Source organism: Apium graveolens, chromosome 7, assembly GCF_009905375.1.
Source record: "Apium graveolens cultivar Ventura chromosome 7, ASM990537v1, whole genome shotgun sequence".
Taxonomy (NCBI): domain Eukaryota; kingdom Viridiplantae; phylum Streptophyta; class Magnoliopsida; order Apiales; family Apiaceae; genus Apium; species Apium graveolens.
Window position 1 is genome coordinate 137056659 of NC_133653.1, and position 16074 is coordinate 137072732.

A 16074-nucleotide genomic window follows, 5' to 3' on the forward strand; every position below is an offset into this window, starting at 1 on the left:
ATTATTTAATTTTAGAGGGATTATATTACGTTACAATCATAATCATATTATAAAGAGATTCTTCCTTTTAAATTAAATATTTCAAATCAATAATCAATAATCAGATGATTCCCAGATCGGGTAGAGCATTGTCAAGAGGCGTCACTTAATAACCCATTCTTACAGATAGAAATCTGTTGTTGACAGAATCATCCTTTCTCTCATATCGAAAATTCATATTCAATTACGTGTTTCATAAACACAAGAATCTCATGATTGTATTCATAATATTATTCTTAAGGTTATGAAACAATTTCACTATACTAGGTTGTCTAATAAATGCCTTATGTTCATTTAAGTTCACCTAAATCTATCATCGCATGATAAACTAAGCATATATCACATATATAAACATGAATAAACATCAAGGTAGGCATGTTACATCATCTAGCATATTGGTCTAAGCATTATACATCTCTATGTATCACATGAAGCATTTAAAAGCAGTTAAAACGATCAAAAACAGCTTTAAAACACTTCTGTTAGCTATTAATAGTTCGAAACAATTTCATAAAATATCATATAATATACCATTAGAAGCGTCTCGAAAAGACGAATCCAACGGCATAAAAAACGCCCTATTCTGAGCTACCACGCGCCCGCACGCGCCGAAAGAAGGTCTCTCACGCGCCCCCACGCGCACACACGCCTGACAGCGCGTGTCTGACTTTCCTCCACGCGCCCACGCGCCACACGCGCCCTAACCCCTATGCTGACGTCAGCATGACGTCATCTGATGATGTTAGCATGACGTCAGCCCGACGTCAACAGCGAGTGTCTTCCACGCGCCGCGCGTGGCCCGCCAGCGCGTGAGCCCCACGCGCGCGTGGCAGACGCGCGGTCCTGTGCCCCTCTTTGATTCGCCGCCGCTTTCCTCGATTGTTGTGCCGCCGTACTGTGCTGTGTCTTCTTCTTTCTCGCACGGTTTTCCGTGCCACATTCAACAGACAACAGCAGAGATGCAGATAAACAAATATATATACATACTTACAATATCATATATATATACTTATTTAATTACGAATTTAATTGCAAGAACTTCAAAAATTCATAATAAAAAATCTATACATCCTAAAATTATGAAAAAAATACCCAGACGATCTACAACACTTGTAGAACCCAGATCAATATTCAAAATTATTCTGAGAAACGATTTCTCATCAGACAAAATTAATCCATGATATAACTTGTAAAAATCATAATTAATTCATACAAGCACATAAAATTCTGAAATTTTTACCACAGATCTATATGCATACAACCTAAGCTCTGATACCAATGTTGGATTTTAATCACTGCGGAGGCATGGTAAAACACTTTTACACATAGAAAATCCAAATAAAAACATATAAATTGTGATAAAAACGTAGGGAACGAATACTAACCTTTAATATGCAATCCAAAAGCAAAGATCGGAGATCCTTAGCAGCTGCTCCTCAAACGTGAAGCACTCCACCGGTATCCACCAAGAAAACGACGTTAAGGAGGAGGAGGAGGTGGAGAGAATTAGGTTTTATAAAATTTTGGGGTTTAGGTTGAATAAAAATAGGGTTTATAATAGTATATTTATAGGCAACATTTTCAGCTAAAATTTTCCCATAAAATATTATTATTATTAACCCATTATTATTCACTTTAATAATTAAAACACCTTTTAATTATTAATCCTTTTTCTAAACACTTTAGAAATAATTCTCTCTCTTAATTTAATTTCCAAAAATTAAATTCTTAATTAATAATATTAAGAACTTTTCTTAATTAATTTATAATCAATTAAATCTCATTTAATCGATTATTAAATTTGCCAATTAATTATTTATTTCATAAATAAATAATTATTAGCCATTATTAATTAATTCATCCACCATTAAATCATTTTCTTTTTATGGTGTGACCCTGTAGGTTCAATATTAAGCCGGTAGTAGAAATAAATAATAATAAAACTATTTTATCATTATTTATATAAATTCTCTAATTTATTAAATATGATTAATTAATTAATCATATTTATTCTACATCGTGAGGGATACTTCTCAGCATATCGCGACTATCCGGATAATACGAATTCACTGCTTAGAATACCAAGAACCTATTCAGTGAATAGTTACCGTACAATAAACTCCTTCTATCCTACAATGTCCCGATTAAATACAAGGCATGGATCTCGTGTCAAGCCTATCTAATTCAATCACTTGCTTACCATTTACTATGCGTAGTTCTATGCAAATTAGAAACTCCTTTCTAATTTCATTCACTCTGGCCAGAGATTCCTGAACTAGCGTAAGTGGATCAGCCTTGAACATTCGCTTCCTTCACTGGAAGGGGTAGATCCTTTATTGATCATCCACTATCTTCGTGTATAAATTCCTATACCCAGTAGAGCCCTAATAATTGTCCCTGGAGACTAAGAACTAAACCAAAGCATAGTTCAGTGTACACAAGATGACTATGAAGACCTCAAGTCTAAGGATACTTGTACAACTATCACTATGTGAACAACTGCTGACACGTGAGTGAACTCCATCAGTTGTTCAGCTGTGCGAGTCATGTTCAGTGAACTTATTCTATTATAAGCACCTACATACTAGCTATAGTGTCACCACACAAATGTCTATGAGAACAGACATCCTTCATAATGAAGCAAGCATAGTATGTACCGATCTTTGCGGATTATTAATTACCAGTTAGTAATCCTATGATCAGGAACTATTTAAGTTTAGAGTTATCATCTTTTAGGTCTCACTATTATGATCTCATCATAATCCATAAAAAACTTTACTCTAAACTATGGTATATCTTATTTAAACACTTAAATAGATAGAGCCCGTAATAAAAACAAAACAAGTCTTTTATTAATATCAATGAAATCAAAATAGATTACACAGGGAGTTATTCTTAAATCCTAATACATGATTGGACTTAGGACATATTCCTTTCACTAACCACTCCATATGAATGATGAAAATCATTGTGGTGATCTATGTTGTTTTAGATGAATAGTCATTGTGTCATATTGCAAAAATTCTGAGGACAAGTTCTAATTGCATGTTCTGATGATTAAGTTCTGAAGAAAATAAAATCAGAATTTGTGTGAGGACTTACTAAAATAGGCATTCCTTTCTTTTCGAGTTAAGAAATTATGTTCCGATGACTGTTAAGTTCTGATATAAGCCTAAGAACAGATATTAACGTCTGATTCTTTACTTGACTTATTTGTGGATAAAATTTGGAAACAGTCTTAGTTTAAACCAGAATACATTGAATTGGAAGATTAACAGTCACTATAATTAGGGATAGTGGTACTCGTACATGAACAGTCAACTTTTACTTGCTTCTTGTGCGAATTAAATCATGTTTTTCTTTTTCCAAGTCTGGGGAGACGAGGTAGAATTAATTCTACCTGTAAGCATTAAATTTCTTTGCGTCTCCTGGCATTCTCTTGCCTATATAAGCAACCACTTCACATCAGCCTTCCCATCAAATCTTTTATCACAAACTCACCTTCATAATCCTTATATCAAAAACACCATGGTCAATTACAATATGTTTTTGAACTATGAAACATTCAACATGGAGCTGAGCTATGCCGATTGGCAGCAGGAATGGCACGTTACTGCCATTCCTGATGAGATATGGAACTCTGTTCCCCAGGAGGTACTCACCCACCTCCTATTCTTCTACATGGACTACCATCGCCATCTGGAGCGATTGGAGGAGGAAATACTGGAAGCTCTCCTCCAGCAAGAGCGAATCATTCGACTCGCTATTCTGTTTGTCGAGAGTAGGAAGAAGAAATGATTTATTTTCTTCTTCCTATTTTTCTTCATCATCAGCCTTGCCCTGCTTCTTGAGCTAGGACAAAGGCTGTTGACGTTAGGTTTAGCAGCTTAGGGAAATCTTATACAAGTTCTGATGTAATTTAAATTTCATGATGTATTCTCTTGATATATTAATAAAATTTGTTTTTGTTTCAAGATCTTGTCTCTGAGATATTTTGTAATGCATTGATAAATCCTGATACATATTCATATTCTGATGACCATATAAATTCTGTTTTAATTTAAGTTCTGATTTCATTTTATTAGTACTTGCTCATTTGATTTATTATGGTCATTTTCACTCGAATTTTTTTTTCAGAATATTGATGTTGCAGTGAAAAATAATTAAATAAGTGGGAACGGTTTCAATTTTGAATTAAAACTATTTCACCTTGATTAATGGAATAACTTGGTAAGTGAAACGGTTTTTTTTCCTTGAAAAACTGCAAGTGGGTAAGTAATGATTACTGTTTTCTCGTGCTCATTACCTATTCGTATTTACTGCATGTCTGACAGGTGTCCAACGGTTACATTTTTTTTTTCAAAAGTATAAGTAAGACAGAGAGAGGATTTTTTAATCTTTTATTTCCTTTCACACTTTTTCTCTCTATTTGCTTTTGCTCTCTTTCTTCTTCTAACGTTGGTTTTTCATATAGACATTCTATCAAACACCTAACAAGCACTTATACATCTCGATTAATTTCATGGAACCTAAGGATTTAATCATTGATGGAACTAAATTTGTTCCAAACAACTATGCTGCAATTCTTGATAATGCTGAAGCTCCGTCTGAATTGCACTTTGTGCAAGATCTTCTTGCACACAGTGAAATCGGGTATGCATTGACCCAACCTTCAGTATTCTCAAGCCAACAAGTTCTGACACTTTGGAGGACTGGAAACTTTGATAATGGTGGTCAAAATGGTACTCCTAGTATTGTTTTCGAAGTGGGTGATTCTCCTTATGCAGTCACTCCTGGTACAATACACAAGGCTCTACATCTCCCAGAAGTATGTACTTTTTCAATTCCAGAGGAATCGGCTTTTCAGGAGTAAATGGTCATTTTGGGGTATGAACAGAGTTTGGCAAAGCTTGGGCAGTTAAAATGGGCTCATATCAGAAGGGAATGGAGTTTCTTCTTCGACTGCATCACTAAAGCTTTTGGGAACAAGTGTTCGAATTTTGATGCCATCCCCATAATGAGTCAGTACATCGGGTATGCCATTATAAACCAAACTCATTTTGATTTTGCAACGGCTATAATAGGTTTTATTGAGGATAGGATGACAGAGGATAGGAATGTTGTCTACTTTGCTAGATTCTATCAACTTATATATACTTTTTGTACTGATGAACCTCACTTAGTCAGTACCTTAACTCCACCTTTTAAGGTTGCAAAATGATACTTTAATGACCTGGTAAATGCTGACACTAATAAATCAGTGGTTAGACCTTTACAGATTCCTCAGTCTGTAAAACAGATCTTAGTAAATGTTGATCCTGATTCCTATAGATCTGTTTATCCTGATGTCCAACCAACAACCACCTCCCACACACCACAACAACCATCAGAACATACCACTCATTCTACTCAACCAACCCTCAGGCAATATATCAAATCCTATCTCTCCACTTCACAGACAGTTCAACCCTCATCCTCAGCACCTACTGTGAAGCCTTCATCTTCCAAGCCTAAGAGGACAAAGACTGTTCCTCAAACACCTCAAAAGAGAATGAGGATTGCTTTGAGAGATGAGTCAGACAGTGAGAAACATGTTTCTACATCAGAACCTGTTGTCAAAAAAGCTGAGAAAGTGACTTCTCAGAAGGATTCTGGAATTGGGGGATCTAGGCTTCTCAAGAGGCTTAGAAGAATGACTATTCCTGAAACTCCCAAGGAATTCATCCCTACAAAGAGATACAAGAAATAGAGGGCAAAAAGGCCAGTTTCAGATGATGAAGAAGCAGCAGCTAAGGAAAGGGATCAAGAATCTCTGATCTCATAAGAAAAGGAATCTGCTCCAGTCACTACTTCTCCATCAACTCCAATTCAGGAAGCTGTTACTGAAAAGGCAAACACACCATCTGTGTCTCCTGTTCAAAAATCTGTATCTCCTGTTAATACAGGCACAAGTGCTGATATTGATATTCAGACCTTGGTTGTGCCTGAAGTAATTCTCTTAGAAGCTCCAACAACAACTAATCCATCAACAACACCTGTTACTGATGCTGCTCAAACTCCAGAATTATCTACTACACCTTCTCTGCATCTAGATGCTGATGATCAGAATATAGGTGAGCATCAGGATATGGCTGTTGATCAGAACTTAGAACCAGATCAGTAATTAGAGGATGCTGAAGCCTCCATTGCTACTCACACTGTTGTTCTATCAGAAGACTCTGATTCTGTAAGTTCTGATGCTACAAATGTTGGAGATACTGGTGATGCTGCTCCAGATGCTGATGAAGCAGGTCCTTCAGGACATGCCCCTCAATAAACTGTTCTTAAAACGGAAATTGTTAGGAAGTTTGTTACAAGAGAAGCACCAGTGCCTTGGAGTGAAACTCCTGCAGGACAGGAGTGGACTAAGGAATGGAACTCAGTTACATGTGCTCCTTCTGCACAGAATCTGGCTGAGCACTTGACAAAAGCTGATAAAATGTTAAATACTGATGATTTCAAAACACAGCTTAGAGTCACTGCATTGAGCACTAAACATTTACAAGGTCTTCATTCAAATACTCATGCAGAGTTACATCTTTTAAGGGAAGAATTAATGAAGCAAGAACAAGTTCAGAAGATTGACAAGAAAAAATTCTTCCAACCTACCTTTGACAGGATTGCTTATATTGAGAAGACTCAAGAGACACAACAAGCTCAGATTGATGATATTCTGAAAAATCAAGCTTCTCGGCAATCTCAACTTACTGAAATTCAAGCCTCAGTGGAATTGCTTGTCTCTCTTCTACTACCTGCTGATGCCAAAAAGGGGGAGAAAGTAATTAAGTCCAAATGCAAGACTGACAAGACACTGAAAGGGAAGGATGATGAAAAGGATGATCAAGGAAACTCTGGAATGGGTAGAAGTCATAGTCAAGGTAGAGGTTTCTCATCAAGAAAAGATGAAATCACAAGTCACAGGACAAGTTCTGATACCGGGAAAAGAATTAGTTCTGCTACTGGTAAAAGGATAATTTCTAATGAACTTTTAGATCTTGATGAAGAAATGTCAAGACAGTTATTTCTTCAGGAAAATCTAGAAATGGACTTGGAGAGTTTAATGGAAGAAGAAGCCAGACTTAAATCAGAGAAAGTCACATCTAAATCTGAAGCTTCTGGTAAAAAGACACTTCCAAAACTCAAAGGCATTATGATAAAAGAAAGGACAAATACTGAAGCAATATTGGCTAAATCACAACTGCAGATAGATCCAAGATCCAAGGGTAAAGAAAAGGTTGGTGAACCTATCAAGGTTTATGTGCCTCCTGAGACTGAAGAAATCACTGATGAAAAGGATGATCTTACTCTGACTTCAAGAAAAGTTCTTAAAACAACCTCTGACCTAGCTCAAGTTGTTCAGACTCAAGAGACAGTAAGTTCTGATATTCCAAAGAAGCAAGTAACCTTTGACATAGCTCAAGTTAACTTGATATCAGAAGATAGATCAAAGACACTTCTACTAGGATTCACTAAAAAAAATAGACTCAACCTTTGAAGACTGCTGCAAGTGGTTTTGAAGCAAGAGTAGTTACTGGAAAGGAAGCAAGAGATAAAACTGGATTGGGAAGTGCTGATGAAAGAAGAATACAGAACACTACCAATGATCCAACTTTCACTACACCATAGATGGCCTATCGCAATGGTTTAATCGTGCATGTTACAAAATTGTGTTACCTTAGGTATGCTCATCTTAGCCTACCGCAACGTAGTATTTTTGATGTTACCACAGCCATTATAACATGTTACTATAGATTCAAAGTGTTACATACGAGTAACATGTAGGAATTTATGTTACAATAGGGTATTAATGGATAAAAAAGTATTACATTTTACAAACAATTAAATATATATAATTATTTGACATGAAAATTAATCAATTTTTATAATATAATTAAGCAAAAATATTTATATTAGTTAAGATTGATAAATTATTTTTTTAAAAATTTTATGAACTGTATTTATTAATAATTGATAATTTTTTATCAATAAAAAATTTAAACCCTATTAAAACTTAAAATTTATTAAAAAAAGAAATGAAATTAGTTGGGCTTTCAATCAGGCGGGCTCGAAATTTTTAGAGAGGCGGTAAAATTTCAAACATATCTTATCTCCCTCTCATTCTCTCTCTCTCTCTCTCTCTCTCTCTCTCTCTCATTTTCTCTCACAGTGGCTAATTGACTAATTGGACTCGAGCTAGGGTTTCTATCTGTCTAAACATATCTCTCTCTCGGTATCTCTCAGTTTTCAATTGAACAATTATAGATTTGGGATTTCAAAATAAATTATAGATTAGCTAGGATTTGGGGCTTCACTGTAGAAGGATTCAACCGGGTCTTCTTGTTTCTCAACATAATTGGTTTGGGGCTTCACTAATTTCGGGTCTTCTTGTTTTATAATCGGTTCTTCTTCTGAATCGGGTTTCTCAATTAGGGTATTTTTCCAAATTGGGTTTTACAATTAGGGTTTTTTTGTGTTATTATTTTTTATATGTTTATGTGTTTGTAGATGCTTGCGGAGATTGGTGGTCTGTTTCAATGGTAAAAGCGACAGGGTTCCACATCTTCTCCATCGTCTCGTTTCGCACCCGCTTCGCCAATCTCACTGTTTCAACATCGGAATGGTACGTAAAATCGCACAACTCATAGCTCTAATTACAAATTACATCTTAATTTCATCTCAATTTTAATTTAATTGTTTAAATGTGTACATAATAATGTGTACATAATAATTTCAACTCATGTTTTTAATTGATTCTATATATAGGTGTTGGAGACAAACCCCTGTTTTCTCCAAAGGTAGTTTTTCGCAACTTTTCGGGTTTTAATTTCTGTATATTCGGTTAATCAATTCAATAGATGCATATGTTTGTCTTTATATGTCACTTTGTTATATTGTAATGGTGTAAGTAAATTCAAGCTAATAGTTTTGGTTGGTAGTACCTAATTTAGGATATTAATGTAATCATTTATATGTTTGTAGTTGTGATTAGTGGTTGGGTAAGCAGAGGATTAAAGAAAAGTGCAGTTGCATGCCATTTTAATGTATTTGATAATATGTCTTACCTGAATATTGTTAGTCAAAGATTGTAGTATATTGCGAAGCCGGAATTCAGGTTAGTAATTTAAGGGCTGTCTCAGAGTATTTAGGAGATTTGTGCGTAATAAAAAGTAAATTCATATATAAAAATAGAATACAGGGGAAACAATTGCATATAATTTGAGAGCTATATTTGGCCTGAAAGTACAAACAATATCAATTCTGACCGGTGAAGGTGGTTCAGGCGGTGCTCTTGTCATTGGTTGTAGCAATAAGTTATTTATGCTGGAAAATTCAGCATTCTATGTTGCAAGGTGATTTCTAGTTGTCTTTCTCTGTAACTCTTAATTACCTACCTAGAAAAAGTAATTCATGTCCTCTACCTCCCTACTAAATCACCTAGTTGTACTCCACTTGAAATATGGATATAAAGTAATGCTAAAACTAGAAAGAAGTTGTAACTTTGTCAGTTCTGAGAAGGTACCTAGTTGTACAGCTAACAACTCCAGACCATGAAAGTTTCAGCCTCGCAATTATCCGACTATCAACTAGAACAATTTAAATATTAATATTGCCTGGTTTGGTACTAAATTATAATGCAGGACTGTAGTTTTTGGTCAATGAGCAGGTGCTCCTGCTCCATAAAAACCTAAACTCAAATAAATGAATGTACAAACACGAAGTTATATAAACCAGCTATATTCCTGCTCCCCATAACCCCTATTATATAAACCAGCTATTTATTATCAACATTCATCAAATCATAAGCCTTGATTTTTATACAAGAGAGTAAACGGAAATGGCTAATTCCATTAGCATTCTCATGCTTATAACTCTTCTAACATTTGCACCACTCTACTTCTCTCGCAAAACTAATATAGGTTATCTATACCCTCAGTTTTATTATCGTTCTTTCCCACATGCGGTCCAGATAGTCAAGTCTATCATTTCCAATGCTGTTGCAAAAGATACTCGTATGGCTGCTTCCCTGCCCCGCCTCCATTTCCATGACTGCTTTGTCAAGGTTTAAATCAACCGATGTTAAAGTAACTGGTTGATCTTCTATTAAAAGTGCATGTCTAATGTCTAATTAATTCATTGTTTCACCATGCAGGGATGTGATGCATCAATACTCTTAGACAACAGCAGTAGTATAATCAGTGAAAAAGGTTCTAACCCTAACTGAAACTCTGTACGTGGTTTTGATGTTATCGACCAGATAAAATCGACACTCGAGAGAGAGTGCCCTCAGACAGTCTCGTGTGCTGATATCATGGCTCTGGCTGCTAGGGACTCTACTGTTTTGGTAAATTTAAACATTTTGCATACAATTTCTCTTGCTACAAATGAAATAGTTCATGTCATTATTACTATAAATTGTTCGATTTATACATCATATATATACATGCACCAAACTTACCTCTCTAGTATGACAAGTGAAGTGAATAGTACTATAACCTTACATGAAAAACATAAAACTGATCATTTCCTATGTTGTATGTAGACTGGTGGACCTAGTTGGGAGGTTTCATTAGGAAGAAGGGACTCGAGAGGTGCGCGTTTGAGTGGCTCAACACTTTCCAGACAATACTGACCAAATTTAAGCTACAAGGACTTGATATAGTTGACCTTGTGGCACTATCTGGTAAGTTTTGCTAATTTTTGTTGAAGCATTTGGGACTATTGACTATACTATAATATATAATTTTAGAATTTCTTAGTGCATAAATTGTGAAGAAAAAAGGGCTATTTATTTGGTTAGAAGAACTAAAATTTCATAGGTTTCAAGGTTACCTGGTGCAGAGAGTATATAGTTGTCCAGAAATTAATATACATATACCACTAACTAAATCAATATAGTAGATGCTTCTTATGATTACGTATTTAAAGAGTGGTCCATATAAACTAATGCCTATTTTAGTAAAATGTAAAATGAAAATATCTCTTGTTAAATTTTGTGACAGTTGTGGTTTTACCAAAGGCTATTTATTTGGTTTCTGAAATTTTTACATTACGTGTTACTTGTAGTGGAAAAGCTGCTTATGAAATGATGAAGCAGATGGCTGGGAATCCAACCAAATGGGAAGGGAGAAGAATCCTTTTCATTCACACTGGTAGACTCCCATGTACTTGTATGGCAAGGTCAGGAAAGCTTGATCCAGTAATCGGAAGAGATGATGAAATAAGGAGATGCATACAGATTCTTTCAAGGAGAACAAAGAATAATCATGTTCTTAAATACCGTAATTGGAGCTAAATAATGTGGAGATGCATACAGATTCTTTGTTTGGTTGTTTGAATTTTATTTTGTTGACTTGTATGAAAAACAGGTTTATGGCATGTTCAATTTACAAACAAATCATGTCAATTTTTTTTTTGAGAAATATGTTACATTAGGTACTTCAATATTATAAACAAATTAGTATAATATAATACAAATTATTATAAAACGGTTACAGTAGGGAAAAAATGTTACAATGATTTGGTGAACCACATGTGGGGCCCACAGTGGCCTTACATGTGGGGCCCATTTTTTTTTGCAAATTCTAAGTGCAAAGGTAACATGTATAGTGTGATACTATAGACATACTTTGATGTTACCTTTGAAGCCTATTGTAACATAAAATTCAAGGTTGCATCAGGGTAAAAGAATGTTACCTTAGGGGCCAAAGGTAACTCGGAAAAAAGCAACTTAATTTTTATGTTACCTTAGGCCTTTTTCTGGCTGTGGTAACACTTTTTTGGGCCTGTTGTAACATTTTCTTGGTGTTGCTGTAGGCCATTTATGGTGTAGTGTTTCTTGAGTGAACCAGGTATTGGAGCAACTCCTGAGAGATTGAATCAACTGGAATCTGTACAAATGGTTTACCATACCTACTTGAAAGAACACATCTTGTTGTACTTCATGACAGATGGTAGGGTTTATCATATAAGGCAAAATGCCATTCCATTGAAGTATTTTGAAGAATTGGAGCATGTACTATTCTTACTTCAAGTGGATAACAGATTGACAGAAAGTGCTGCAAACTATTTGAAGGATCAGATTCAGAGACAGAAAAGGCTTTATTCTGTTAAGTCTGACAGCACATATGTTCCAAAGTACAGAGATCACAAGGGTGATATAGTTGGAATGAAGCCCAATACTGCTCAAATTATAACTACCTTTCTGGGTTACAGGGCTGTGGAATTCAATCTTGAGTCTGATAAAGCTTATTTGATCAGACTAGATCAGGATATAAGAAAAGCAAAGATTAATGATCTCAGGGCTGCAATCTTTCAAATTGGTGAAGATAATGCAGAGCTTAAAGATGCTAAAAGGAGGATGATTGATGAACTTAGATATGCTGAGAGATGTTTGTTGAAGAACTATCTCAGAACAACTCCTGACATCAGAGAGATCAGAAGATGAAGCCAAGTCAAGATCTACAACTGCTTAAATTCTGATATTTGTACAGACTGAAGCTGTTATCAGAAGTTAAATATTGGTAGAGCTTTAAGGACTGTAAGTTATAGTTATCTAGTCTAATTCTCATACATTTGTACTTAATGTTTTTGACATCATCAAATATCTATTAAACTTGTATATTATGCTAATTTACAAGTTGGGGGAGATTGTTAGATATATTTGATAATGTCATGGCTAATATGATTTATGTTTAGTTTTCAGATCTTACTTAAACAGGATAAATCAGTACTTACTGGAAGTCAGGACTCAGGGATATCAGTACTTATATTATTAGGAGATAATCATCAGAAGATGGATATCAGAACTTAAGTGCTGAAGGACGTTCAGATAAAGATAGTAGCTGATTAAAGGAAAGAAGATCAAGATAAACATAAGAAGAGATATGCATGAAGAAGGAGTTCTATGAAGAATAGAATACTTGGAAGAAAAGATATCTGATTGATGTATTTTAGGAAGCAGAAGTATATTCTATATCCATTAGCGATTATCTTGTAACTGTGTAGTATATAAACACAGACATAGGGTTTACACTATAAGTGTTATTATTCGAAAAGATTATTCATTGTAACCCTAGCAGCTCTCGTGATAATTATTCATCACTGAGAGGTAACAGTTCCATACTGTAACAGAGTTTATTGTTTTAATAAAGTTTGTTTTCTGTTACTTGAGATATTAAAGTTCGATTTGATTGTACTTTACACTGTATTCACCCCCTCTACAGTGTGTGTGACCTAATAACTATGTAAAATAATACCCCTAAATAAAATTATTGGGCTAATTACACTCCTAATAAAAATATTTGGCCCCAATTTTTATAATTTTTCGGTATTAATATTAAATTTTTAAATATCTAATAAATACAAAATAAATGCTAAAAATTCCCAAAAATTGTGAATATTACAAAAATGCAAAGAAAAATGATATATGATAATTTCATGATCATATAAAAATAAAAATGTGATTTTTGTGGGGGTTTTGGTACCCGAAGGGGTCCGAAAAAGTCATTTTTCGCGAAAAAGGTCAATTTGTAAAACATCTAGGGGTTCAGAATAGCGATATGGTATAGGGCATTTTTGGCAAAATAGGGCCAATGATTTTGTTTAAAATACGGGCTTTTAAAATCATTGTTTTGAGCTGTACGGGTTTTGATATAAGATATATAACTTACAATAAAACACTCAATAAATATCCAAAACACGTTTGGATCAAAACAGATAACACGTAACACATAGCAGTTAAGGTTTAATGACTCAACACATTTAATCACATATAAATGACATATTAATACACATATTTTATTATAAATATGATATAATACAACGTAAATTTCCCGGTCATTATATTCTCCCCCCTTTAATAGGATTCTGTCCTCAGAATCTTCTATGAAAACAAATGAGGGTATTTTTCTAACATTTCACTTTCAAGCTCCCAGTTTGATTCTTCAACCACTGGGTTTCTCCACAACACTCGCACTAAATATACAGACTTATTTCTGAACACTTTCTCTCGCCGATCTAAAATTCTTTCCGGTTGCTCTACAAAACACAAATCAGGTTGGATATCTATCGGTTCATATTCTATTACATGCCTAGAATCAGTATTATATCATTTAAGCATTGACACGTGAAACACATTGTGAATATGTTGCATATGAGGCGGTAAAGTTAATTCGTATGCAAGCTTTCCTACTCTCTTCAAAATTTCAAATGGTCCAACGTATCGTGGCTTCAATTTACCCTTATTGCCAAATCTGGTCAACCCTTTCCATGGAGATATTTTGAGTAATACGTGTTCTCCTTCCTGATAGTCCATATCTTTCCTGGCTTGATCTGCATATTTACGTTGCCTGTTTTGCGCTGCATCGAGTCATTTCCGAATAAGTTCAATCTTTTCTTTCGTCTGCTGAATTAATTCTGGACCCAAAATTTTACGTTCTTCAACTTCATTCCAGTGCACTGGTAATCTGTATTTTCTCCCATATAGTGCTTCATACGGTGGCATTCCAATGTTGGCGTGATAACTGTTATTATAAGAAAAATCCACTAGGGGTAGATGCTCATCCCAACTGCCTTCAAAATCGATTGCACAAACTCGTAGCATTTCTTCTATCATTCGAATAGTTCTTTCACTTTGCCCGTCGGTTTGCGGATGATAAGCGGTACTCATGTTTAATTTCGTTCCAAGGCATTCTTGAAATTGTCTCCAAAATCTTGAGTTGAAACGAGGATCTCGATCAGACACGATAGATATTGGAACTCCATGTCGCATCACAATATCCTTGAGATACATGTGCACTAATTTGTCGAGCAAAAATCTTTCATTAATTGGTAGAAAATGTGCCGATTTCGTGAGTCTGCCAACAATTACCCATATCGCATCATGATTTACCTTAGTCCTTGGCAGTCCTACTACAAAATCCATCGCTAGATGTTCCCATTTCTATTCTGGAATGTCTAACGGTTGTAATAACCCGCTCGGACATTGATGTTCCACTTTAACTCGCTGGCATGTGTAGCATTTACTCACCCATTCTGCTATTTCCTTCTTCAAATTCGGCCACCAAAAGTTTTCCTTCAGATCGCGATACATTTTTGTGCTTCCTGGATGAATGGAATACTTCGAATTGTGCGCATCTCGCATTATTTCTTCTTTTAATTCTGCCACATTAGGGATCCAGATTCTCGATGCAAAGCATAAAATTACTTCATTATCTTTCTGAGTTGTGATCTCTTCTCCCGTTAAGTCGTCATCTTGACTCATCACTTCATCTTGACAACGACGAATCTTTTCTAGCATCTCCGGTTGGAAAGTCATAGCGTAGATAGTTCTGTAGATTTTGGGAATGCAAATCTCAATTTCTAATTTATCGAATTCCTTGGCCAATTCTTCACATGATGTCAAACAATTCAATCTTTCTTTTCTGCTCAATGCATCCGCTACAACATTTGCTTTTCCTGGATGATAACTGATTGTAACATCATAATCTTTAATCAATTCCAGCCATCGATGTTGTCGCATGTTCAGTTCCTTTTGCGTAAAGATATACTTCAGACTTTTATGATCCGTGTAGATTTCGCATTTTTCACCGTAGAGATAATGTCTCCAAAGCTTCAATGCAAATACGATCGCTGCCAATTCCAGATCATGCGTAGGATATTTCTGCTCATGGGGTTTAAGTTGTCTAGAAGCATATGTGATGAGGTTATCGTGTTACATCAATAAATATCCTAGCCCGCGATACGAAGCGTCACTATAAATGACGAAATTTCCTTGCTCGTCTGGCAATACCAATACTGGTGCGGTCACCAACCGATTCTTCAACTCTTGAAAACTTTCTTCAAATTTATCATTCTATTCAAACTTTTCACTTTTTCGGGTTAACTTGGTTAGCGGCGTTGCTATTTTCGCAAAATCTTTGACAAACCTTCGATAATATCCTGCCAATCCCAAGAAACTTCGAACTTCTGTCGGCGTCTTTGGTCTTTCCCAATTCA

General features: G+C 35.2%; 1 pseudogene; it reads left to right on the forward strand.

Moving 5' to 3' along the window:
• The first annotated feature begins 9913 nt into the window (after positions 1–9913).
• Positions 9914–11371, forward strand: LOC141674051 (peroxidase 72-like; annotated as a pseudogene).
• Positions 11372–16074: the final 4703 nt, after the last annotated feature.